The 24,070-nt window shown below is 37.6% G+C and overlaps 1 protein-coding gene across 2 annotated transcripts in view; it reads left to right on the top strand.

Annotated features, from left to right (window-relative positions):
- Nucleotides 1–1,596: 1,596 nt before the first annotated feature.
- The window catches only part of SNAP25 (synaptosome associated protein 25), a 99,024-nt gene continuing 76,550 nt past the window's right edge, over nucleotides 1,597–24,070 (top strand). The window contains exon 1 of one of the 2 annotated variants that reach the window (XM_043981960.1): nucleotides 1,597–1,805. The gene's annotated coding sequence lies outside the window, so the exon portion shown is untranslated. The remainder of the gene's footprint in view (nucleotides 1,806–24,070) is intronic. The other variant, XM_043981959.1, reaches the window with a different exon arrangement.

Here is a 24,070-nt window from a genome sequence, read left to right as displayed (position 1 = left end):
CATGGACCAGACTCCTTCTGAATTAATTTTCTTTATTGTATTTTCCTTCTTTCCAGGGTCTCTGTCTCTCTCCCTCTCTTTGGAGACTATAATCAGGGATAAGAATATTGTTTTGATTTTACCCTTAGATAGCAAGATGGGTGGAGAATTCTCCTAGGACCACAAGCTCTGAAGGGATTCTCTTGAGCTAGATGGGGATCTTTTATTTTTCTCCTTTGGGGAGGCAGTCGTGAAGTTTCCACACTTCAAGGTAGGTTTCCGGATCACGTCCTTCCCCTAGGAGTACTCTGCAGTGCTGTGTTTCAGACGTCTCTCCACCGCCCCGCCCTGCCCCTCCCCCTCCCCACCTCCCCCACCTACCACCTACTCACCATCCTCCTCGGAAAACCCGGGCTAACCTTCCAAAACACCTGCGAAACAGTCATAAGATGCTCCCACCCCAAGACGATTTACATAACCTACAGCCAGCTGTGGGCTGTTTTTGCACAACTAGACAGTCATTTAGTGTTTGTTTTCTCACAAGTAAGAAAGTAGACAGATTAACGCTTTCTTAGTTTAAAACAATATTTGAGCAAAGAAAGTGCCCTATACCAGTCACAAATGATAACCAAAGTATCTTGTTTGAGAAATGAATGAACCACTAGAATTTTGTCACGTCCAATCCTCCTAAGCACCTCCCTACCCCACCTCCTTCCTCCGGAAGTCTGGATTGTTCTATAAGCCACATACATACAGAAATATAGAGTAAATCAGAAACTAGTTTACTAAAGCAACAAGCGAAAACATTCTTGCTTCTTCTATGGGAGTGAGGGACACCTTGTGGGGGGAGGAAATAGAAAAGGGGTTGTGGGTGTGAAGGAGTAGCAAGAAAGAAGGGGGGAAGAACATTTAAATCCCAGACGATATATTTCTTTCTAGCTCCCACACCGAACTTTAATTACAACCCTACAATAAGGTCCTATCGTTCGAAATTAGGAAAGACTAACCTAAATTCTAAAAACAAGCATACCCACGTCTCCAACTTCCAAAACAAACTCATTTGCTTCGTTGTTCCTCTGACGTATTGTAAAATAATTGTGTTTTCTGAAAAAAAAAATAATCAGATTAATGCAATTCCCAAACCTAAGGGGCAGCTCTCATAAAGAGAAAGAAGAAATCACACATAAAAATAGCATCCCACGTAGACTGGCCATATATGGAGCAAGAGAGACTTCAGAGGGATGCCCCTTCAGACCCTCCCCTTTGGCGAAAACAAATCGCTGCTGCATTATCCTCCCTCCTCGCACCCTCCCTCCTCTGTGACTCAATCAAAGCTCCAATTCAGCAAAAAGAAAAAAAGCCAGCGAGACAGACAAAAATTGCCCCAGCAGGCCTGTTGTTTCCACGCCATCAGGATGGTATAATTGAATTACGAGAACTATCTTCGTTCAGTTATTCACTTATTTCTAAGAGATTAAAATTACAAAGGATTGCAGCAAGGTGCAGTAGCAGCTGAGTCAAGCTATCAGCATCTCCCAACTCCTCCCCCTCCTTTTTCTCCCTCCCTCAGTTCACTTCCTCCTTCTCCCCTCCCCTTGATGAGATGTCTATTAAAAGCTGCTGACGTCAAAAAGGACGGCCATCTTTGATGAGGGCAGAGCTCCCATTGCATTCAAGAAGAAACCTCGGGGAGGTCAGGAGCAAACCGTTCCGTCCTTCCCTTCCCGAAGCGGCAGCATCAGCCTCTTCAGAGATCGCCTATAGACTCGAAACCCGCTTAGGCTCTGAGAACACTGTCCCTTGAAGCCCTCTCCGCAGAAGCCAAGGTAAACTACCTTCCACCTCATCCATGTGTCTCTATCTGTGTGCCTACATATACAGAAGGGATACGGATGAATGTTGCTATGTATACAAAATGGGTTTCTGCAAATTGCTAGTGTTTATGTATATAGGTTGAGGTATTATGTAAGTATATCTACTCGCTATATATATACATATTGACTTCTAAAGTAGCTTCTTGGTGAGCAGAATGATGGAGAAGTGTGTATGTGGGGGGGGGAGGCTGCAGATAGACCCAGGTGAGAAAGAGCACCCAGAAAAGACTTATTCTTTTAACATTGTTATTGGGACAGGCACTTTATTTCTTTTCTGTCGTTTTGCGGAGCAGACATTTATGCTCATGTTGCTAATTTTTCTTTACAGAAATAATTATCATTATAAGATTATTATGATCACTATTTGTGAAGACGATACGTTCTTCTCCCATATACTATTAAGGAGGAGGTAGGGTGCATAGTAACGACTGGGAAAGAAGGGAAAGAGAAGGGCTAGGAGAGTTCCCACCCAGATGAAGAAGGAGCTGTTGCAGAAACAGCAACCTCCATATCAAGGAAGTTTGATTTATGCTGCCTGTTTTACGGAAACTGCAGGCTTGTGACGATTTGGGGTCGTTATGGATAGATTTTTTTTTTAAATTTTTTTCTCCTGGGACGTCAGGAACGGTCTTCCTACTGTTTCTGCGGAGCACCCATGTCTCAGGACCATGGAGAGTGACGCCGAGATACTGCGTCTGAGGCAGTCGACCTTTCAGCACCAGGGACAGTAACCCAGACTGAGGGGTTGCTGCTGCATTTACCTGGTGCAGAATGAATGTGCCTCTTTTGAGACATGAACACACTTAAGCCCTTGACTGAAATACCTGTCCTAGAAAGAGCTGTAGGTCTCTCAAATAACCTTTAAAATATCCTCCAAAAGAGCCACAATAGATGAAATCCTACAAACAGGAGCTACTTACTAATTATTTGACAGTTCTCCCCACTCACCAGAATAGCTATCCTTTTTTTGTTTTATTAACTATTAATTTACTTGTGAAAATAATTTTAGTGACCCCTTCCTCCCCTTATGGAATTAAAAAAATGTGCATTGATTCTTTATACCAAGTAATGAGCTCTTTTAAATAAGGTACTTAACTAGAAGGTGTGCAGATCTATGGTACATTGCTATGCATGGGTTGTTTTTTAGCAACTCTGGAAATTATGTGTTCCTGGGAAAATGCTATCATTTAGCTTCTATTTTAAGACATTATAAATCTGAACATACATATATATATATATATATGTATATGTATGTGTGTATATTATATGTATGTATATGGTATATATATGGAGGAAGAAAGGAGAGAGAGAGAGATTAACTAAAATATGAGATAGGTAAACAAAGGAGAATCAACTTTAAAATTGAATCCCCCCCTTTCCTCTGATCCCTTCTTCCTCTCAGAGGTGAGCCCCTCTCTCTCTCTCTCTCTCTCTCACACACACACACACACACACACACACACACACACGACTTTAAAATATATATCTGAAGTTTTTCAGGTTACTAGCATAGTTTTTATGGAATTCATTCCTTTTTTTTTTTTTGGTGTTCAGATCACAAAGCAAACATAAGCATTTCTGAAAGAATTGCTAATTCCTATTTTAGGCTGATAGCTTATCTAACAATGAGCTTACAGTTTTGAAAGAACAGACAGCTGACATCTCACAGGATCCTAAAGGGTCTTCATTACAACTTCAGTGGGAAAATAGTAGTGGTTCTACTGAAACTGAATGTTGTCCTAAAAAATCTGCTGCAGTTTGTTATGGCATTGCAGAATTTTGCTGAAATTGTAATGATGACCAAACATCTCATTTGGAATCATTGGGGAAAGTCATTATAGATTTCTGATATAAAATGATTGGAAGCAAAAATTTAGTGATTTTTACAAATAACAGTGAAAACACAGAAATCTACACACAAGCTTATACATGATGCATAAACAGAAATTCCAACATTTGTACCCCCTAAGTTCTGAAAATAAGATTTTAAAAGATATTTTTAGATCACCATGAGCGTGATAGTTTCTATATCATGTTTGTTAAAATGAGAGCAAACACTTAGCCTTTTCTCTAGGTCTTTTCCTTTTAGTCATATGTATGTGTGCCATATGTACATGGGTCCAAAATTATTTATTATTTTTTCTAAAACCATGTAACTATTTCAAAAGTAACTTCACAGCCTTTAGACAAAATAAACAACCACGTTTGTGATGGGTGGGAGGTTAGGAGAAAAGATGGGCAGGAGTCTTTAAAAATATGCCTCGACTTCATAGGAATGCTACCCCACTGCACGTCCAGACAGCTCTCTGCGTAGTTGCGTCAAATGAAAACCACCAGAGCTGCCAGATTTACGTGCTTGGGCATTAGCAATTACTGCTGTTTTTGTTCCCTGCTAGTGGAAGAGTGAGGGGGAGGGGGATCTGCAGTGAAGCTAGTGGGGGAGGGTGTAAAAGGCTAGGGAAAAGGAGAGAAGTGTTTGATTTTAAGGAGAATTGCATAATATACTCCTGGGTAATTTTTTTAAATGACTAGAACATGAATTTAACATTTATTTGTTCAGAGGTTTCAGCAAAAACATTCCTAAAAATAACAAATTTCTGAAGCCTGGACAGTCAGGTCAGGGGAAACACAAGCAGATATGTTCAAGGACAAGCATAGAAAAGATTAGATAGTTCTTCCAATGGGACCTGCTTATAGACTCATTAAGATTGCCTACATTAATGTCTTAGAGTTTGGCTCATAAAACAATGTACAAATTTAATTAAGCCCCCCCCCCAGTCCAAATTACTCTAAGGAGTACAAGTTATTATTTTTATTTTATTTAAACAAGAAAGTCCACAATATTTTATAACAGGAACTGTAGCTTCATGGAAATTTGTGGTCCCATTATAATGGCTTTGAATGTTTATTACCTTCACCCTAGAGTTGGCGGTCCCTACTGGTTTTTTTTCTACATCAAACATAGGGTTTTGTAACCTTAAAAATTGGATCAGCCTTCAAATCAGTGTGGTGATTAGAAGCAGCAGAATAATGAGGAAGGAAGGGATAAATTTATTGTTCAGATTAACAGGTTGAAGAAACATCTTGTTTTTCAAGTTATGGAAAATGACTTTCAATTCTATAAAGGTAAGAAAATGTTTTTCAGCTTCAATCATGGATATGATTGTTTTATTATTCTTCCATACACTAGGATTTGATTTTACTTAATCAATATTTATGGAACTATTTACAGAGTACTCTGATAGGCACTAAGGGAAATATAAAGTGGTATAAAATATGATCCCTGCCCTCCAGGATTGTGTCATCTAAAATTAAATAATGAAGAAAAGAGTTAAATGACAAGATCCTAATACGAAAAAAGACAGACACTATAGGATTAAATGTCAAATAGATTGGACTGACAATTCTACAAGTGCAGAGAATATAGGACTTTATAAATGAAGAAGGAATTGAATTGGGATTTGAATAATGATTGTGATTTGAATAAATAAATAGGGATAATGCCAGATAAGGACAGGAGGCACAAAAGGAAAAAGACTAATAGAGGAGAGATATAGAGGCAGAAAAGCTTGTGGCATATTGGGGGACAGTAAGTAGACCAGTTTACCTTGACTTAAGGGCTTATGATAACATTAACATAAATTATATAGTACTTAAGGGTTTGCAAAGCACTTTACATATATTAACTATTTTGGTCCTCATGAAAACCATGTAAGGCAAATACTAAAGTTATTAGTATCATTCATTTTATAGTATTCAAACCCATGTCTTTTCCTGACTTCCATGTCTAGTGCTCTTTCTACTATGCCACACTGCCTCTCAATAGAGGGAAACAGGAGAAGATAAGACTGGAAAGGTTGCGTTTTAAGATTTTTGAATTGGAACATTCATTAGACATAAGTTGTAGTGAAGTTGTGGGAAGTTTCAAATGGTAGGCTAAATAGTTTGAACTTTTTCAGCAGAGAAGGGATTTGATGAAAGTGACATAATCCATAATGATATCTAGAAAATTGTTGTTTTAAAAATAGATTGAAATTTCCCCTTTCTAGCAGTAGGAGGCAACGAATTGATTTAAATTTAAATTAAAATTGATTACAACTTGAAGCAGGTCTATGATAAAAGGATGTATCTGAGGAGAGGAAGCAAACTAATCACCTAAGCCAATATTCAAGGTCACACCAGAGCACAGAAACACATAATATACAGAAGTTCATCTCAGATATTGATTGTAAGTTTCAGTTTTCTATCATCAAGGAGGGTGAATTACTCAAGTTTAAAACTTTTCAAAAGGCAAAAAACTCTGATGGGAAATCACCAGATTTCCCATGAATTCTTGTATAATCAGCACTACTCAGAATACTCCCCCACAACCTTTGTGCTTTCCCTAAATACGTGGTCAGATGTACACATATTCTGGACAGCTGGATTAAAAGGAGAAAACTTTCCATTCACTTTATTTTAGGGCAACACACAAAAAACCCAAACATTTTACCCAGGTAACAAAGAAGGATAAAGATTCTATAGTATTTGAGTTGGTGGGAGAAGAAAGGCTGGCGAATATACCATTCTTCTTTCCCCACTTTCCATTTCTTTATCTTGCTCTATTCCTTGGCAGTCTTCCCAAATATACAGCTGTTTTGTTTGGGGCATAGTCATGTGATTTAGACTATAACAACCTAACTTGAAGCAAACTACACACCAGTAACACTGCAGTTTAAATAGATGCCAGGATGGCATGTAGGAAGAAGTGACAGTCACCAAGATAAATGTTATTGCTGTTTGGAGAATGAAAAACTAGAGGAATATAGTCTTCAGGGAGGTTTCTTGTCCATTCTAAAGAGAAACATCTGGAATGAGAGACTAACACATAGGATCATGCTGTGAACTCTAAACTAGGGAATTGATGAGGAGCAATTTCTGATGCTTCATACATAGATGAACACGATTATCAGTGTACTCTTGATTATGGTACATGGAATTCACTGGAGATCTTGAAAAGCAGATAAAATGAAGTGGAATATTTGGCATGACCTTCTTCAAGAAACTGGGCCATAATGAGTAAAGGAAGTGAACAAAAGGGGATACAAATTAAATGATCCTTACTCTAGTGGCAAAAGATTATGATTTGGGAAGCATTTCTAGAGAGCTGATATTATTGTACAATATTCTTCCCTCCAAAAGGTTCCTCAAATAGCCATAATTGCCAAATAAAACAATAGTATGATGGCAGTGTCATATCATAAAAAGAACACTAGATTTGGAATCAAACAACCTGGGTTCACATCTAGCTCTGTTACTATCTTTAAGGTCTGAAGTCAGTTTACCTCTCTGGGCCTCTAACTTCCAAGGCTCCTAAGTGCTGTAAATATGTAATCCTTATGTTTTTTATATTTCTACATTACCTTTTATATAAGGGACTTGAAGCTCTTCACCCAATAAAGAAATTATGCAGGATACTTCATGATTAACTATCTGACTAATGAACAGTACAGATAATATGGTTTATGGATTCAAATGAAGAACATCACAATGTGCTTCTATGAGAGAAATAGGGATGAAAATCATATCATTCCCCATTTTTTTAAAGCACATAGCTGGTACAGAGAGTACAAAAGTGATTTGTATAATGTTATTCAGCAAGTTAGAAAAATAGAGGGCAGTATAGTAGAATGGAAAGAGGACAAGACTGAGATTCAGGAGGACTCAGTTATAACCCTGCTTCTGCCACAAATAATTAATCTGACTTTGGATCATGTGCTTTATCTCTCTGGGGCTCAGTTTCCTTATCTGTAACACAAGAGAGTTGGACTGAATGAGATCAAAGCTGTTTTCTAGTTCTATCATTCTGTGAAATAGATGATCTGTGGACTGTCTCCAAGTTCAGTGGTACTAAGACTTAAAGCATCACTTTTTCAGTTACGTTTTAGTAATTGATCTGGCAATCATTCTTGAATGGAAGCCTAAGGTTCTAAAACAAACCACATTCTTGTCCTAAATGTATTTTAATTCTTGTAGAAGTTCCTTTTAAAGCCATTTTTCAAGAATTTCTCTTTACAGCCTTTCAATTAAATATGATTCAACAAATATTTATTAAATTCTTACTCTATGTAGAACAGTTTTCAGCATCCCTTACCCTTGACATTTTGCCAACTCATGTTCATGAGTTTATAGCATTTTTAATATTATTTATCTCTCTTTCTCCCCTCCCCCAACCCCTCAGGGCAATGAGAGTTAAGTGACTTGCCCAGGGTCACACAGCTAATAAGTGCCAAGTGTCTGAGGCTGGATTCGAACTCAGGTCCTCCTAAATCCAGGGCCAGTGTTTTATCCACTGCACCACCTGGATGCCCCTATTTATCCCTCCTCCTATAGCCAATCTTAATTTGCTTTTGCAAGTCTCTGATTACTACAGAATCCTTACTATAGAATCACAAAAACTGAAAGCAGCTCAGAGGGCATCTAGGCTAATCCCTATCTAAGAAAGAATCCCCTCCTCACCATACCCAACAAGTTGTCATGCAGCCTTGTTTTGTTTGTTTGTCTTGTTTTTTGATGAGGCAATGAAAGTTAAGTGACTTGCCCAAGGTCACACAGCTGGTAAGTGTCAAGCGTCTGAGGCCAGATTTGAACTCAGGTACTCCTGAATCCAGGGCTGGTGCTTTATCCACTGCACTACCTAGCTGCCCCCTATGCAGCCTTGTTTTGAAGTTCACCAATGAGAAGAAATTTTACAAACCCCTAAGAAACCCATTCTAACATTCTTAGAAGATAAGTTAACAAATTTTTACCTTGACATAATTTTTTATTCCTTCTAATTATATTTTTCTCCCTCTTTTTTTGGTGCCATTTAGAAAATGGTGGCTAGACTATTCCCTGGCATATAGGTGATTATTAAATGCATGCTGAATGAACAAATGAATCTCTATCTTCTTCACTTAAATATTAACATTTCTAGGTGATCTGACTGACAGAGTATTCTTTTGGGGGGGGGCAGGGCAATGAGGGTTAAGTGATTTGCCCAGGGTCACAGCTAGTAAGTGTCAAGTATATGAGGCCGAATTTGAACTCAGGTCCTCTGGAATCCAGGGCTAGTGCTTTATTCACTGCGCCACCTAGCTGCCCCCCTGACTGACAGAGTATTGGAACCTTTCTCAAAAACTTATGAAATCAGAGAGGATCAGAGATGAACTCATATTTCAAAGCAGCCTTAAGGACTTTGACTAAGGAGAAAAGGACAGAACTCTAGTTTTTTAGATTTCTATGTCTATAAGCAGCTACATGTAAAATTCCTGATGATCCTTTCAAAGACATACAAGGGAGAGGGGGCAGCAGCAATTATACAAAGGCCCAAAGTGTATTGTTTATTAAGCCCATAGTCCAAAGAAAAGCATGGCTTTTGTCCTCTTACAAAACCAATTATATCATAGATTTCAGCAGCATACAAGGTAAAGCCCAGTGATTAGTGGGGAAATATCTAATTGCATTTTTGGATGATTTTGCCAATGACTTATTACAGGAGCTAAACTATCCCCTGCAGTAGAGGCACTGAAATTCCCTTGAAGGATTAATATTTGCATTTAAATTCCTGAAAACATTTCCTATGAGCCTCAGTGGATATAAAATGTGTCACCTCCTATGGTATATAATAAAAGTCAGCTACACTTGAATGATACTACATTCTTAGGTTGGGGAACTAACTATGGTTTCTCCTATTAGCCCATAGAAAAGCTAAATACAGAGCTGCATGAAGGAAGGGATCAAATAATTCATTCAATATTTCATATCCAGTAATGAGTTTCTATTCTGCCTCCCTTCTTATAGAACCCAAGTAATCATATGATATTTACCAACTAACTACTTCCAATGTCATAGACAGCAATTGTTAGATTTTTCTGCTGACTCACCAAGTGCCTGCAGGCCCCTAGGCTTCACTCCTGTGATCCAGATGTGTCATTATTATTTTTCTGCTAAGCTGGCAATTACCACAAAATAACTATTCCCTGCCCCCTACCCCCAACATTCCCCTCTCCTAACAATACTTTTATTCAAACAATGATATTCACAGTCTTAGGAGATCAAATCCCTATGTAAAATTGTGGCTTGTCTCCCTTACTGCTCGCAGAAAACAGAAAAAAAGAAAGTCCTGTTTGCCATCCTTGGGCTGGCATGTTCAGCTCTGCCATCCTGCGGCATCCTTGTTTTGCAGAAATCTATCAGTGAAGGTTCCATGAGAGTCTCAGGGCTGTCTTCCAAGGGAATACTGCACATCAGACAGCATTTGTTCCATTAATAGTCTCTAGCCAAATTGCAGCTCTCTCTTCTTTATGTTAACCTATTACGCTTGCATGAAGTAGGACCTTCAAAGTCTAATGACTGATAAATTGCAAATTCATGAATTCCTCTACTGTGAGGAAAACAAACAGTGAGTCTAAGTTTCGTTCGTTTGTTTAGGCTATCGTGTGACATCTCTCTAAACAGAAGGCAAGGAAGGAAAAAAAGTGAAAAAACTGTAGCAATCCTAAAATGAAAAAACAAGACAGACTATTTCAGGCAGTCTGTCGAAATGATTATAGAACTTCATCATATTCCATCATAATTCTGATAGCCAGAAAAGGCATTTTAAATATACATGCAAATCAACATAACTGTTTAAATCTAATAAGATTAATAAGATGACGTTTAACAGGAATGTTAATGTAAATGTAAAGTCTTACACTTCAGTTTAAAAAAATATTGGCCTCATAAGTACAAGATAAGAGAGGAGTGAAAGAGGTATAAAACTAGAGCACAAAGGTAGGACCAGTCCGTTCTAAGATGACCCTCTTGGGAACCAGAGTCAGGGTTGGGGACTTTCTTAACTCTAGCAATTCTGCCTGGGAGACCTTTTTTTCCTGGACGTCCTTTGAAATCGAATGTGATCTCAAAGCTGGCTTAGTTTTTTGGGAATAGAAACTGCTGAATGCATGAGTGCTAACAAGATAATTGTGCTGAAATTTAGCTAGAGAAATGCTTAATGAGCTTAGTTTTTTCTAATCCAAAATAAAATTTTATTTTGCTAGCCCTTCCAAAAATACATGTATTTACTGCCTACTAATGGAGAAATAACAGGCTAAAGTATCACTTTATAAAATTCTGGTTTTCAGAAAAGCATCTTAGAGAAGATATTGGCTGAAATCTCTGAAAATGGCTTGCCTATTTATCTAAATTATTCAGATTGGTACACTAGAGATCACTGAGTCATCAACAAACAGAGCAGCATCCACCAGCAAATTGATTGTCTATATTGTAGCCTTCAAGGAGCTATTTTTATATCTAATATTACCATTATACATATTTGTTCCATTTATATAGCAATCAAATTAAAACTGGGGAATAGTTCACTTAAATGAATTTTCAGAATTCAGCTAGTCAAGAAGATCCTCTCCTAGAAGACTTGTCCCCCAAGTCACAAGGATTAGGAATCTCTTAAGCTGGTATGACCTTTGTCAAGTCCTCTACTCTCAGTGAGCCTCAGTTTACTCATTTTGAAGATGAAGAGGTTGAGCTGGATGTTCTTTAAGTTCTCTTTCAGCTCTAAATGCCATGATTCTCTATGTTAAAGCTTTAAACCAGAGAACCCCCAAATCGGAAAGCACCTCATGAGCTCTCCAGTCCAATTTGTATCTAGACAAGAAAGCTCCCTACTATCTTCCCAACAAATATCCATCTAACAATTGTCTGAAGTTACTGTGTAAAAGGGAACTACAACTTTCCAAAGTAATCCATTCTACTTTGGGATAGCTTTGATTATTGACATTTTCCCACTCATATGAAGTCAAAATTTGCTTCTCTGAAGTTTCAGCCTTCCAAACAGAACAAGTATAATCTGTCTTCCAAATATTAGCATTTGATATTGTTGATCATCCTTTCCTCTTGGATGCCCTCTCCTCTCTAAGTTTTTATAACACTATTCCTCTTGGCTCTTTTCTGTCCTTTTAGAGGTAACCAGGTGACACAGGGGGCAGCTAGGTGGCAAAGTGGATAGAGTGCTGGGCCTGGAGTCTGGAAGACCTGAATTCAAATCTGACCTCAGATACTTACTATATGTGTGACCCAAGGCAAGTCACTTAACCCTCTTTGCTTCAGTTTCCTCATGTGTAAAAAGAACTAGAGAAGGAAATGACAAATCACTCCAGTATCTTTGCCAAGAAAATCCCAGAAGGGTTCATGAAGAATCAGACATGCCTTGAAAAACAATCAAACAACAACAAGGTGGTACAGTGGATAGAGTTCTGGACCTAGAGTCAGAAAAACCTGAGTTCAAATCTCGTTCCAGACACCTTTTACCTAGACCCTAGACAAGCCACTTAACTCCATTTGCCTCATTTTTCTCAACTATAAGATGAGAATAATAATAGTAACTACCTTGAAGCATTGTTGTGAGAATCAAATGAGATGGTATTTATAAAGAGTGCCTGGCACTGTGCCAGGACTATAGGAGGTGCCATGTAAATGCTTATTCCCTTCCTTCCCTTTTGCTAGATCGTCATCTATACCCCATCCCCTAACTTGAGATATACCTTAAGTCTCTATCATTAGCCCTCTTTTCTTCTCTTTCCAAACTCTCACTTGGTAATCTCATCAGTTCTCATTGGTTTAATGATCCTCTCTATGAATATGACTCCCAGATCTGGATATCCAGAATTAATCTCTCTCCTGAGTTCTAAACCCACATAACCAACTGCCTGGTAGATGGTTCAAAGTGGATGCCTCATAGGTGTCTCAGCCTCAACATGTCTAAAATAGAACTCATTTTCTCTTCCCCCCAACTCACTTTGCTCACAAGATGGCCTATTTCTGTCAAGAGCATTATCCTTTTAGTCATTAAGATTCAACCTCAGAGTCATCTTCATTTCCTCATTCTCACTTAGCCCACATATCCAACCAGTAATAAAACCCTATTGTTTCTATCTATTTCTATATATTAGCTTGCATTAGTCTTCTTACCACTCATCTATAGAGCACTCTAGTTTAGTTTATCTGGTCCAGGTTACCTGAATACAATCTAGAGTAGTGAGGTACTCTCTTACCATCTTCCTACTCATCTTGCATTTCAATTTCCTATGAGCCATTTTTGTGCTGTGCTTTCTAGTCAAAGGATCATTTGCCTTGACAGGGATGAAAGAAGTAAAAATTGAGTAGTTCTGCCTTATGTCCATCATATGCCTTCATCCACCCCAGAGAAGTAATCCTCTCTTATCTTTCATGACACACTTCTCCTCAAGTATGGCCTCTCAGACCAAGGAATCCATTATGAACCCTAGACAACACTTGGCACTCAGGTAAGACGGTCAAGGGAAATAACAAAATATATATTGTGTGGCCCTTGCTGCCTAAATCCTTCCACTCTCTAAATCATCCACTAAGCCTCTGGTATTTTTTATCTTCAAACAGGACTAATGATCAAATGAATCTTTGTACCTAGACTCTCCTATAAGAGACTAACCAATTTCAATTTTACATAAAATGTCTACATCCTCACAGTGTCTATATTTCAAGAGGAAAAAAGAATTCATTAATGGTAAGCAGTTCTACTTCTTCTTGAAACAATTTTTCAAAAGCTCACAAATCAAGGACATGGAAGGCAGCTTCTAGAGTTCAATGACCCTTCATGCTCACCTAGTCTTCATCCATCTTTGGAAGGATTCAGTGATCCTGGAATGAGAGGGAATTTCCATTCTATAAACTAATTAAAAATTTGATGGGGAAAATCCAAGAATCCATGGGAGCCAAGAATTCCTAGAAGATGTTGCCAGTGCTTGGTCTCCTTAAGTAATGTTGCCAGACAAAGATAGACTTCAGGCAGAGCAATCCTTGGAAAAGATGGCATGCTTAAATATAGGTAAACAGGAATGGGAGACAAATGCTTTGCAACATTACCTGGATAATAATTCTGTATTTAATTTCTTCACAGGGTCCAGTCTGCTTAGTTCAATTAAGATGGTAAATGAAATTTCTTGGTCTTTGACTAATAGGTAGTAAGATAAACATTATTTGTCTAGATCAATGTTATATCCAGAAAAGTTTTGGAACTGTTTTTGAGAGGTTGTAAGATTTCCGAGGAAATTTTGCTTATGCCTCATTCTTGGGTTATTTCAGAAAGACTTTTGCCCAGTGTAGAATGCAAGCTACTTGAAAGCAGGGACTATTTTGTTTCTGTCTTTGTATTCCCAGTATCTAGCATAGAACCTTACGCAAAGTGAATGCCTACTATATGTTTATTACACTGAATTTTTAAACATAGAAACCTTTGTTCTCATTCTAGTCTTGGAAATGAAAGTCAATATAAACATTTTTATTAGTAACTTTCTCCTTAAATTCCATAAAATGTTTATTTCACTATATTTGCAAAATTGATGACAAGTATACCCTTCCAAAATATTTTTATGAGCTATATTCTCTTTATATCCTGTATGATGGTAAATCTGATAGGGCTAGAGGAACCAATATATATCTCTTTCCACCTAGTTTATTCTATGTGGTCCAAGCTGGGCTGAATAAACAAGGAACTAGAGATAAAGAAACTGACATGTCCTACAAGTCCTAGGTTCTTGGTGAAAGTAGCCAAGGAGGAGAGAGAGCAGCTAGGTGGCACAGTGGATAAAGCACTGGCCTTGGGTTCAGGAGGACCTGAGTTCAAATCCGACCTTAGACACTTGACACTTACTAGCTGTGTGACCCTGGGCAAGTCACTTAACCCACATTGCCCCCCCCCCAAAAAAAAGACAGTAGACAAGGAAGTAGGTTGGTCAGGATGTTGTAGGTTCTGTTTTAGGGAGTAGGGAAGCAAAGGGAAATTGTGTTTGCTACTGAAAAGCCATTATTAGGCACCTACCTGTGAAAATGAGCTCAGAGTCCAATGATGTCTGAAGAAATTAGAGTAGCTGAGAAAAGAATTGGGGTATTCCTGGATGTTTAATCTTTTGTTAAAGGAGTTTGGGTAGAAAATGGCTTACCTCTGGATATCCCCTCTGCAGCTGAGCTAAACAGGTTGTATAGAAATATAGGCAAGACATGTGCATAAATGAATGTTTGTTCATAGATATGAAGATATATAACCTACAAGAATTGAGTAAGCAAGGGTTGGGCCAGACATTTAGGTAATTGAATGTCAATGAACAGAAGTTATAATGAAAATAGGTGTGGTAGAAAATCATCTATCTATACATCTACCTATCCTATTTATTCATCCTTCTATCCATCTCTCAATCAATTTACCAAGCATCATCCATCCATCTAAGCATCCATCCATCTATCTACATATGTGCACTATTTAAAAAACAGAGATATGAGTTTCCCCTGGAATAAAGTAGAAGAGTTAATGTTGCATGAATAATTAGGAGTAAAGGCATACCTGCAAGTCCAAAGAAATCCATTACAATATTCTAATATAGTTGGTCATTTACAATAGTAAATATTCATACTTATTCTTAGAATTCTTGTTATAGGTTATGCAGAGGTTGTATATTCATTTGCAGTGTTAGGATTATCTAAAGGAATTATGGGCTTAGAGTCTCATTATTTTCAAGATGAAACAGCATATGGGGTGATGCAAAAATACGTCAACCTCCTTTGTTTTTTCATCTGGTGGAGAAATTAAAAATACATTTCAATGAAGCTTCAGTCTCTATTTTGTTTATATCCATGTAATAAGACATATGAAGTCAAACATATTTAATACAAGTAGACTTTAATTTAATTTAAATAAACAAATGAAAAAATAAATACATAACTAATCAACAAAATTTATTGAGTATTTACCATATGCCAGGCATTGTGCTAAATGATTAAGATATATGCATACATCTACACAAATGTACATATACAAACACAAATATACATATACATACACAAAAAAGCCCTGTCCTCAGGGAGGTTACGTTCTTGGGGGAAACAATATATATGTGTGTGTGTGTATACACATGTAACACATTTAGGGACTTAGGGGCAGCGTGGGATCATCAGTTCTGTGTGTATGTGTCTGTGTGTTATGTGTTGTATATATATACACATTATATTTTACAATAAACAATGTATTTTTTTGTACTTGCTTCATTTGAGCCTCATGATAACCAGATGAGTTATGTACCCCAGGTATTATAGCCATTTTACAGAGAGAGAAACTGAGTCATAGAGATGTGAAATGGCCTGCGTTAGAAAGTCTGTGTCAGGTAGAGGTCTGTGCAAATCAGGGTGTATCTAACTCCAAATCCAATATATTAAGCATGATAAATTATAATATCCTCTTGTTTGATGCATATCTTATATTTTGCAGTTCTGGAAAAGTTAAAGTTTTATAGAAAAGAAAGTTTGTTCAACAATTGAGCAACTTGTAGCTAATCCCCTCTTTATTTTTGAAAGGCTTATACCATGAGTTTCAAGATATAAAACCCTGGTGAGGGGGCAGCTAGATGGCGCAGTGGTTAAAGCGCTGGCCCTGGATTCAGGAGTACCTGAGTTCAAATCCAGCCTCATACACTTAACACTTACTAGCTGTGTGGCCTTGGGCAAGTCACTTAACCCCCATTGCCCCGCAAAAAAAAAAGACAAAAAACAAAAACCCTGGTGAGTCATATTGATGGAGAAAATGTAGCTCTAAAGCATCAGGCAATAGGAACCCAGTGTGAGAATAGTTTTTAGTGATTTAAACAAAGACTAGTATAAAGGTACTATAAGCAAAACCTCTGTGGCCTGGTGAGATTGAAGGACTTGGAGGCAGTTATGTTGCATTGAAAATTGAATTGTGGGCCTGGAATCATCAGTTTCTTAATATTTCTTCTTTTAAAAGCTAGCACTTATCTAGCACTTTACAGTTTGTAAGTGCTATCCATATGTTCTCTCAATTGATCCTCACAACCACCCTATGAAGGAGGTGTAGTTACTATCTCAGTTTTATAGATGAGGAGATTGAGTATCTCCTCTATACTTTAGAAGAGATGTAAAATTTCTGATTGGGATATTTGGACATAATAGAATATTTCCTCTCAAAGCTTTTCATCACCAAATCAACAATGGTACAGTAAAAAATGCTGGATTCTAATCCTGCCTCCATCTCTAACTAGCTGTATGACCTTGAACAAGTCACTTAGCTCTTTGGCCATGTTTTCTTCACTATAAATAAAGGAGTTGGACTAAAGGATCCCTAAGGACCTTCTGTCTCTAGAATTTTATGATTCCGTGATTATAATCCCTTTCTTCTATAAAGGACTGGGTGAACTCCTCAAAGTAGGCACTTTTTTTAGGAAGAGAAGGTCAATTCTATTATCCTGTTCTTTTGAAAATCCCAAGTAACCCCAAACCCAACAGAAAATGCCCTATTGTCCTTTGAAAGAATTCAGGTCTCCTTTTAAAAGCATTATTTTTTCATTATTTTCAGAGAAAAATAGCATTGTCTTCTTGACTCTGATTCAAGATTCTCAGTAGTGTCCATCCTTATCACTGTCACTATTTCTTTCTATTCTAGGCCTCAGTCCCTTAGTCTGTCATTTTCATGTGTGGTATAGATGCATGATTTCAATGGTATAGAGAACATTTGATAAAGAAACTTATCTTCACTTTATAACCTTAGGTAGATCCTTGTTTATGAATAAGCTAAAAACAACTTTGGGGGGCAGATAGGTGGCACAATGGATTAAAGCACCAGCCCTGGATTCAGGAGGACCTGAGTTCAAATTTGGCTTCAGACACTTGACACTTACTAGTTGTGTGACCCTGAGCAAGTCACTGAACTCCCATGGCCCTGCAAAAAAAAAAAACAAAAACAAACCCAAAACAAAAAGACAAACAAACAAAACAAAACAAAATGAAACAAAACCTTTGGATTTCTTCTAAAGACCTCAAAGCCTTTCCTATCCTTTATCTCATTTATGGAAAATATATCCCAATGACAAAACAATGGTTTGTATTTACAGTAAATAGAAAGGGTAAATGTTTCTGAGGGCACCTAAGAAGTCAGTGGCAGAGCCAAAGCTAAAACCCAGTCTTGACCCCTCACCTGTCCTATTGGACCACTAAGCTTCTCTAGACAATCATCTTGTATTCATGACTTTTCTTGGCATTCTTATAAGATAAGTTTGAAAGTCTATTTCCTACTTAAAGAAATTGGGGCTCAGGCTCAGTGTCACACTATGGTCATGAGCTAGATATATAAAAGCATATGTGGTATAGTGGAAACAACACTAGACTTTGGTTTTTTTTGTTTGTTTTTTTATTGAGGTAATTGGGGTTAAGTGACTTGCCCAGGGTCACACAGCTAGTAAGTGTTAAGTGTCTGAGGCCAGATTTGAACTCAGGTACTCCTGAATCCAGGGCCAGTGCTCTATCTACTGCGCCACCTACCTGCCCCAACACTAGACTTTGAATCAGAAAACCTACATCAATTAGGTCAAATGTTTGACCTTGGACAAATCTCTTTACATCTCAGAGCTTCACTCTTCCCATTTGTAAAATGAAAGAGTTGGAATAGACTCAACTTAATTCAATTCAACAAGTAACTGAATGGCTGTTATATGCTAGGAACTGGAGATAGAAGCCAAAAACAAACAAAAATTAGAATGCAAACTCCTTCCCTCAAATTTATGGTCTGTTTTAGGGTGTATACACATTGATAAGTATATTCAGTTTATGCAAGGGTAAATACAAAGTAACTTTAGTGAGGGAGGAGAATACTAACAGGTGGGGGATCAGAAAAGGCCTCATGTAGGAGGGAGCACCTGAACTATACTTTGAAATATAATTGTGGAGGAAGAGCATTCCAGAAATGAAATACATCCTGTACAAAGGCAAGGTGGTGGGAAACAAAATACTGTGTCTGGCAAGAAAGCCAGTTTGGCAGAAACATGAGGTACATTAGGGATCATCAGTAATATGCCATCGGTCTGGAAAGATTTGTTATAGCTAGATTGTGAAAAGATTTTAAAGCTCAAAAGAAGAATTTGTATTATTGCCTAGAAGCAATAGGGAGCCAACAGCACTTCTTGACTCAGGGAGTGACATGCTTTGATCTGAACTTGTGGACGATGGTTTATAGAAGGGTGATAGTGAAAGCAGGGAGATAATTTAATTTGTAATTAACTGTGATGTCCCATCTAGCTCCAAATCTATAACTGTATCAGTCTAGGATGTAGGAAGTTTCAGTCCTTGGGTTCACATTTTTCTTCTTTTCTTAACCGTATAGATTTGAGAAGTACTGGAGCAAGTGATGTTAAATAGGAATGCAATGTCAGCCCTAGCTAGTTGTACCACCAGGTATTTCAGCAAGGATCAATGGCCATCTACTACATAATGAGGAAAGTGAGTCTTTTACTGTGTTGTGCCTTAATCACTTTCATCAATCACGTCAGAGTCTCTTTCTACCAATCAGTAAAGAAGCTTATTGTATGGCTGATTTATCTCTATCACATGCCTTATTTCTTCCTTTCAGCATGAAAAAAAGCATTAGAGATTTTGTTCTGAGATAGACAGAAAAACAGATAAACAGAGAAATAGAGAGAGAGAGAGAGAGAGAGAGAGAGAGAGAGAGAGAGAGAGAGAGAGAGAGACAGGTAGATAGATAGATAGACAGGTAGATAGATAGATAGGTAGATAGATAGATAGATAGATAGATAGATAGATAGATAGATAGATAGATAGATAGATAGATAGATAGATAATAGATAGATAATAGGACAAACAAGTCAGTCAGACTTCCTAACTAGAAGGACTGGGTCCAACATGAGTTGGCAGTTGGTCAGTTTAGATTTCTTTCTGGAAAAGGATCCATTTTGCTTCAAAACAAATGTCAATGTATTATGTCAAAAAGTAGTTGCTGTTGCTGCTAAAACCATGTCCTCAGTCTATTTGATGGCCAGATGTTGACTAACGAGCCCCCCTGGGACCACTTTCTCAGTCACTACCTCCCCATGGATTCAGGACTCAGGTGATTCCATCGGGGATGCCACTGTTAACATTAAATAGAACATGGCAACAGCTGGCCTTAGCACGAAAGATTTTAATGTGACCTCACTTATTCTACTTTTGAGACTAAGCCAGTTAGGAAAAGTACTTACTGGTGCCAGATGGCTCCCTGGGAGAGAGATAGGAAAGAATCCGAAAATGGGGCATTGACTGAGAGTAAGGAAAGCTGGGTTCAAGTCTCACCTTGGTTATTAGACGTTTGACCTAAGTAACACAGTGTGGTGGAAACAACATTGTCCTGAGAGTTAGGAAACCTGGGTTCAGGTTTCAATCTTTTGCTAACTAGTTTTGTAATTTGGGGCAAATCATTCAGGTCCATGGTCCTCAGTTTCTTCCCTTTTCAAATAAGAAAGGTAGGACCAAATGACCTCAAAGATACTTCTTGCCTCATATTCCATGCTTCTAATAGCATGATCTCGCTTTGTTTTTTTCCACCATTCATTCATATCCATAACGTTTTTTCCCCACTTAATTTCCTGGATATGATGTACCATTCATTACAAAAGCAGAAATTCACTTTTTTCTGTAAAGACAATGAGAATACCAGTGAACTTTCCTTTCCATTGTCAAAAAAAAAAAAAAGAAAGAAAACCTCTCTGTCTTCCTCAGCAATTGTACTCCAGAGTAAAGTTCCCAGTCACAGCTATGTGGTGTGGCTTGACCTACATGACAACAGACCTGGTCCCTCTTTGGAGGATGACCCTTTGGGAATTAAAAAGAAGACATGTTTTGGGGTGGGGAAAACCAGGTGATTTATAGATATGAAGTTTTTTGAATGCTATCACTTTTTTTTTTTGGCAGGGCAATGAGGGTTAAGTGACTTGCCCAGGGTCACACAGCTAGTAAGTGTCAAGTGTCTGAGGCTGGATTTGAACTCAGGTCTTCCTGAATCCAGGGCCAGTGCTTTATCTACTGTGCCACCTACTTGCGCCAGACAGAACTCTATCACTTTTTTATGAAAGTTATAGAGAAATTTTCTGTTCAGGTGTGGCTTCTAAATTACTGCTAAGGTCCCTGTCAGCCCTAAGATTCTGGAGTTCTATGAAGTCACATATCAAATGAGACTTTATTGTTGTGAGATAACCTATGTAATTTTTTTCTATTGCTAAATTGCTATACAATGGAACCCATTACTTAAATTCAAAAGACTTTTCTAATGTGTTATATAATTTGTATAGTCACAAGAAAGGTAGGTTCATAAATGACTGTCATTTTACATAGGAGAAACCTGAAGCATGAAGAAGTTAAAGGACATGCCTAAGGTTACTCAGCTTACTAATTTCAGAGTTATGACTGGAATCCAAATGACTTGATTTCCGATTAATTTTTCTTTTCACTAGAACATCTGGTCACTATGGTCAGAGTATAGGTTCCTAGTGCTATTCCAACATGGCAGACAAGGTTGTGGATGCATAACTCCGAGAGAATCAGAAAGTTCTGGGTAGTCTAATTCAGTAGCTCTCTTTAAGGATAATAAGGGTATTTATGAAAGCTTTTGGATGATTAATGATGAAAGCTACAAAATGTTGCCCCAAGCAAATATTTCAACCAGACTTGATCTCACCCTATAATTATGGATGGAAGCATATAACTTCTTGGGATCAGAAATCATTCTTTCTTTCCCCAGCCATCACACGGAGATGCTTATGATAATGACATTATGAGAGCTCTTTAGAACAAAAGTTTCGTAGGAATATTAACTATAATGGTTCCACCCATTTGATAGGCTATCTAGTTAATTAAATATGTCATTGTCATCATCTTTTGAGACAGCCAGATGTATATATGTATCTTACAGGTTGTACCTATAATTTGTCTATCCTCTCATTTACTGGGATTTTCTACCTTTTGGATTAGGTCACATGGTAAACAAATCAGTCTTGGAGAAGTTGCTTTTTTCTTTACTTCTTGGCAGCTTACATGAAAGGTCACCCATTTATAGAATAGTAGACTGCTCCTCTTAGATATTTGGAATTTTCCAACATTAAAATAAGTAGTTCTTATAATTAAAATTATTTTTGTGTTTCCTTGTAAAAGAATAGGTGTATGTATGTTTCAGGTTAACCTGAAGTACACTTTTAGACATTGTCTAAAAGATACAGACAAGAATCAGCACAGAGTTCTAATGTTTTAGGACACCTGGCTCTGGGGTCTATTGTAGGATTTATTATATTTTTCTCACTATCAAAACCTAAAAGAACCTCATTCTATTTACTTGGTACCTTGCTTCTTACTAGCTCTCAACTCATTAATATTGTTTATTAAACAACAGGATCAGTATGCATTTTCTCTGGACAGAAATCTTTAGTTATTCAAAGACTTTACTGTGCTTTGTTCCTAAAGAGATACAGTTAAATGACTCAAAGAACAGAAATGAGTGGGCATGAAGGAGGAACCTGTCCAAATTAGTGAAAAGTATGAGGTCCAGGGGCATCTAGGTGGAACAGTGGATAAAGCACCAGCCCTGGATTCAGGAGGGCATGAGTTCAAATCCGGCCTCAGACACTTGACACTAGCTGTGTGACCCTGGGCAAGTCACTTAACCCTTATTTCCCCCCCCCCCAAAGAAGTATGAGGTCCCAATTTGTAGAATATAGTTAAAGGACAGGCATCTTTCAGTTAACCAGCCTGTCAATCATTAAGCATTTATTTAGCACTTATTAGGTACCAGACACTGTGCTAAATTCTGAGAATACAAATACAAGCAAAAAAGAAAAACAGTCCCTGCTCTCAAGGAGCTTAGTCTAATAGAGACTACATACAAAAGGTGGGAGGGATATGTGGAGCAATGATGGAGAAGTTGCATCCTGGTGAGAAATGAATAGAGTTGGTCTGGGCATCCTCCTTAATTGGAGCTTCTGGGAGGAGCCATCCAATTAGAAGTCAGGATCACAGGTGTATTTGAGTTAGGGTTCTTAGGTGAAGTGATCTTGCAGGGTGAAGAGGTTTCTGGTATATGGTCTGGAGTACAACCTGGTGAGAAATGAATATATACTATGATTGATAATTATACGGGCAACAGTAAACCAAATTAGTTCAGCTAATGACAAAAAATTCAATTTGCAATAAGCCTAAATTACATATCAGAATTGTAATATCAAAGTCCCAAAGTATATACTTCAAACCTACTGATAAAAAAGTCAGCCAAAAAAGGGTATCATCACTTTCAAATGAATGGGAGATAACTTTTTTGAAGTTGTATCTGGTTTCAGCAGGACAAATTGATCTCTCAGGAGTTCTAATGATGTCTCTTAAAGTTTCTCTGCTTTGGTTTCCTGATTTGTAAAATGGAGATAAAAATATCTTCCCTTTCTATCTCGAAGCCTTGATGTGAAGAAAAGACTTCGTAAACTATAAGAAGCTATATAAATGTCAGCTGCTATTATTGCTATTACTCCACTTATTGGTTTATAATTCCTTTTTGCTAATTATAATTTTCTAATTTTTATAACTAAGGAAGCTAATAGAAAAGTGTATGTTAAATACCTAATTGATATCTACAATACTTGTTCCTTTGGGTGTCATGTATTAGTAATATAGATCTTATTAACATTTTAGTGAAAATTTATATGTATTAACTGGGTTTCTATGTGATCATTTATATTGACAATTGTTAAGTGATTTTATTTTATGCTCTAGATTGTATCAGTGATTTTATCTTCTAAAACACTCATATTGGTTGTCTCCATTAGTATCTTCGATGCTTACAGAATGGTTGTTTGGAAAGAACTTTCTAAACCTTAAAGCTTTATATGAATGTGAAATATTATCAATCAAACATTTATTATATGCCTGCTGTGTGTCAGGCACTGTGCTAAACACCACAAATATGCAAAAGGCAAAAACAGCCCCTCCACTCCCAGGTGGGGAGGGATACAACATGTAAATAAATGGGTATATCCAAGAAATATACAGAACAGATAAAACCTCAGAGGGAAAGGCACAAGCAGCTGGAAGAAAACCAGGAAAATCAGAAGGCGATGTACCATGTTAGAGTAATTGAAAAGAGGTCTGTGAAACTGGCTCATAGAGTATGTGGAAGGGAGTAAATTATAGGAAGAATAGAGAAGTAGGAGGTGCCCAAGTTATTAAGAGCTTTAAATGTTAAATAGATATGTTTATACCTCATCCTGAGGTATGAGGGAGCCATTGGAGTTCACTGGACATGATCATATCTTACACTTAAGAAAAATCACCTTGGCAACTGAGCAAATGATGCAATC

The sequence above is a fragment of the Dromiciops gliroides genome, chromosome 2 (genome assembly GCF_019393635.1).
Source record: "Dromiciops gliroides isolate mDroGli1 chromosome 2, mDroGli1.pri, whole genome shotgun sequence".
In the NCBI taxonomy this organism is placed as follows: Eukaryota; Metazoa; Chordata; class Mammalia; order Microbiotheria; family Microbiotheriidae; genus Dromiciops; species Dromiciops gliroides.
This window is presented reverse-complemented; position numbering and strand designations above follow the sequence as displayed.